Source organism: Penaeus chinensis, chromosome 30 (assembly GCF_019202785.1).
Source record: "Penaeus chinensis breed Huanghai No. 1 chromosome 30, ASM1920278v2, whole genome shotgun sequence".
NCBI lineage: Eukaryota > Metazoa > Arthropoda > Malacostraca > Decapoda > Penaeidae > Penaeus > Penaeus chinensis.
In genome coordinates, this window is record NC_061848.1 from 14,949,999 (window position 1) to 14,954,998 (window position 5,000).

Consider the following 5,000-nt stretch of genomic DNA (forward strand, 5'->3'; position numbering starts at 1 on the left):
TGTGTGTGTGTGTGTGTGTGTGTGTGTGTGTGTGTGTGTGTGTGTATTAAGTTCTAGTTACTGTAAAGGAATAGATCAGCGGGCATTCTGTGATCCTCTGCCGTGCTGAGGCGTGGCTTCAGTATTGCTGTCTGTGCTCAGAACAGGGACTTATTTCTGATATTTCTGTTATTCTAGAGATAATAATGGTTCTGTTCATACATCATGGTTCTCATTATCATTATTTATATAAACAATTTTATTATTATTCTGATTAACATCAATATTGTTATCATACATGTTTTTATTATTATTATCATTATTATTATGTTATCATCATATTGATATCAACATTATTTTCATTATTACTACTATTATTATTCTGATTTTTTATTATCATTCATTATCATTGTTATTATCATTATTATTATTATTATTACCACTATTAATATTATCATCATTATTATTATTATTGTAGTGTACGGCTGCGCACTCGCCGACTCTAAGGTCGATCTCGCCTGGACAGACATCGTCCTCGGGCGCCGAGTGGTTGAGGCCACATGCCTGCCTCCTCTACCACGGAACAAAAGACGTGGGGAACTCTACGATGCTGCCATTGACTGGGATGAAACGTCCCGGGCTCCGCTTCCATCGACGATGCGGGCGCACTCGCTGTGCACCCGCACGAGGCTGGTGCTTCACCCGCCATTTACGCCTCGCCCACGTGACTCTAGTGCGACTTATAATCCGTGACCAAAGCCATACGAGCCGCCAAAAGACAGTGTTACGAACTAATGTGAACATGGTTATAAAAATAACCAAAGAACGTATTTTAAACCAAGTCTCGTTACTTGGATGGAGTTGAAGTCTCCGAGAAAAAAAAAAAAAATTTTATTTATTTTCTAAGTCCAATACCGTAGAGAGTTACTGCCCCAAATGCACAATTTCCACGCAAATTGTACATTGCTAGTTTTCCTATGTATTCTTTCCTTTATTATTATTTTTTTTATATTCTATCTCTTTGGCGACGCTTCCAAAGTGTCAATATAACCCCTGAAGAGAGTAATAGTTGTTACATATTTTGGCTGTTTGTTTTTCTCCCCCTCTCTCTTTTCATGGTAGTTCGGGTCCTTTGGGTTGTTTGGACTACCGAACTATCGGTTGGTCTTCCAAAGCTTTGCCTATCTTTTTCTTTTCGCGCCATGCTTATGGGGAAGACAGTTCGGTCCTGACTTCTATGCTGGACAGTGGTTCCGCTCCCGGTATTGTGCTCGCTTTGGATTTACCTTGCTGTGGATTTGCCTCGCTTCACGCCAGAATTAACGAATCCGTGATTTGTTTTGCAAGATAAGTATTCTTATGGTTGTGTGTGGAAGACACCTGGTCTCTGTTGGACTTTGGCGTGTGTCATGCTGCATTACTACTTGCAGGGTGCACTCTCTTCCACAAAAACCCAAAGCAGCCCTTTGATCACAAATTATCAGAGCATAAAAGGACCACTCACTTAGAAGGAACACTGCTTGAGGATCCGTACCTCCAGTGTGCCATTTCCTATTTTTAAGCTAAGTTATTACTTAGTTTTTTTTTTGTTGTTGTTGTTTTTACGATTGGTTGTTTTTTTGTTTCTTTTTCCTTTTCCCCAGCTTGAGGATCCGTACCTCCTGGGAGAATCTTCCACATTCTCGCCCGTATTTTAAGGGCCGTTTCCGCTTATCTTTGCCGTTCTTTTGTTTATTGTTTTTACTTTGCCTTGGTCGATTCCTGCCTGACCTTGTGGGTGTTCAGGCAGTCTTCGTGATATGACCTTTTGGTGTTTTATTGTTTTACTTGGCTTCCGCCGCTAAGTAAATTTCTTTGTACAAGTTTTTATCTCGTTAACTACACAAGTGTTTTTATTCAGAGTTCCTCAGCACTATTCTTTTTATGTTAATCTCCATTCTGGGTTGGGGATTAACTTGTTTAAATTAGGGTTAGTGTATTTTTTTGTGTGTGCTAGTACTTTGATTAAAAATACTTACGAGTTGGGACGCCAACTTAGGGGTAAATGTTCGTGAGTTATTTTTTTTAACATCTGGTGTTGATTTCCACGTACATCACCCCCGCTGTGATTAAATTGGTGATGTACGCAACTATCAATTTCTCATGACTGAATCATTTGTAGACCTCCCTAATGAGTGTAACCTTTTTAAATAAACATCATACCGTCATAGAACTTTCACTCAGTCCCAGTCAGGAAAACAAACGACATCTGTGTTAAGTTCTGGTTTTGACTAAAGCTGAATGCTTAACGTTCTTGGACTTGGGTCTCCTAAACAGCACATTGCTGGTTACTCTACCTCGCAACCCTGAAAGGCTGTAAAAAGGCTAGATGAATCAGAGTATATTAAGCTGATATTCTAGAATAGATCATAACTTTGCTACACCTGGGTTCCCACTTCCAGCAGGTGGATGCTCAATCCGAAGGGAAGAGGAAGAATTCTATGATCTTGCTTTTTCTTCCATACACGTCCACGCAGACGCTCAGCCTACGCTATCTCCCTTTTCACATTTACACACTTACACATCCAACATTCAGCACACACATTCTGTGTTTTCCTTCCACCCTCTTCTCATACAACATTCACACCCCCATACACAACACACACGGTTCCCGAACCTACTAATCGGGTGGTGGCAGCGTGACGTAGGCCTGGAACCTTACATCTGTTCACTGCAGACGAATCTTTTCCTGAATAGTTTTATTCTTATTCTCGGTCGAGCCCGAACTCAACCAGATACATAAAAATCTACTTGGTCTACGCCCCGCTACAATTATCATTATCATTATCATTTTTAAAGGGATTTTCTTAATCATATGAAACTTAAATGAAATACAAGAAATAAGCTTTGTCGAAGTCGCTTGACATCAAAACTGTATCCATATGCACTGTCATTTTGGATCGGTCCTTGCAACTGGTAAATAATTGGAAATGCTGGTTTTATAGAGGGTTGCTTGTATATTTAAGTATATATATATATTTATACATATATATATATACATATATATTTGTATTATTATTATCACTCCTAAATTCATATTTACGAACAAAATACACACTACATGTGAGAGTTTATCCTAAGAGTAATAATGATAATAGTACAGATAATACCAATAAAAATAATGGTGATAATGATAATAATAATGATAATAATAATAATAATGATATAACAATAATATAATATAATATAATAATAATATAATAATGTAATATAATAATAATAATAATGATAATAATAATAATGATAATAATAATAATGATAATAACAATAATGATAATAATGATAATAATGATAATGATAATAATAATAATGATGATAATAATAATAATGATAATAATAATAATAATAGCAATGATAATAATAATAATAATGATAATGGTGATAATGATAATAATAATAATAATAGTGATTATAATATTGATTATATTAGCAGTAGAAGTAATAATGATTATAATAATAATAATAATGATCATAATGATAATAATAGTTATAACAATAATAATAATAATAATTATAATAATATTAAAAATAATAATGATAATAATAATGATGATAATGCTGATAATGATGATAATGATGATGATGATAATAATAATGATAATATTAATAATAATAATAATAATAATAATAAATAATAATAATAATAATAATAGTAATAATAATAATAATAAGTATCTAACAATAATAATGATCATGATAATGATAATGATAATAATAATAACAATAATGATAATAGTGATAATAATGATAATGATAATAATGCCAATAATAATAATGATGGTGATGATGATGATAATAGTAATAATAATACTAGTAATATTAATAATAATAATAATAACAATAATAATAATAATGATGATAATAATGATAATAATAATAATAATAATAATAATAATGTTAATAATAATAATAATGTTAATATTAATAATAATAATAATAATAATGTTAATAATAATAATAATGATAATAATAACAATAATAATAGTAATAATAATAATAATGATAATAATAATAATAATAATAATAATAATAATAATAACTATCCTTATTATTATAATGATAATGATAATGACAATAAAAATAATTGTAATTATAACAATACTACTACTACTAGCAACAATAAAAGGAGCATCAAGAAAAAAAAGAAAAGACAAATTAAGTCTACTTGAATGGATCTTTTAAGACTAAATTCCGAATGATAAATCAAAAATAGAAAAATGAAGTGGATTAAGGGCGGGTCCATTTGATCCCTTTACAGTTTTTTTTAATTTTGTTATGAAATCCGATGTTAAAAGGTGTCTGGATTTTACTCAAGGTTATATATGGAATACAAAGCATTACATAACCATTAAGGAATAGAGATTTTTTTCCCCCATTCTTATCCTATGCATCGTCCTAATTTTGTTTCCCACGTTCATATATTATGAACGTGGGAAATTGCGATTAGTAAATTGAATAAGGAACGCTGGGAGTGCCCGTTGTCAATGTGACTTTGTGTCCTCCGTCTTAGCCGTGACCAATTCATGTGTAGGATGTGAATATTACTTGGTGGTGATAGCAATGCATAGCTGGAAATATGACCTAAAATTTACTATTCCGAACTCCTGAGAAGAAACTGAAAGAGAATATGATACATGTGAAAGCTAGCTAAGTTTGTAGATTTTGTTGTTGTTGCTGTATGTTGCATCACTATATCTGGTTGATCTTTCTCAGTGTAGTCATGTTGTTAGTTATATCAGAAGCACCCAAGTGCATGCGACCAAAGACGGCCTCTGCAAAGTCCGTGTTTATGGTGATATATTCTGTGGCGAACTTGTTAATCTGCACATCTCATGCCTCACATGGTAATAAACCGAGACGGAAATTTGGTGACGTCGTTATCACACATCAAACAAGGTCAACAGTTATGGGAAACCAATTTACTACGTAATAGAAGGGTTGGCACGAACTTAAAAGATCTGTCATTCTGCCATAGTTGAAAG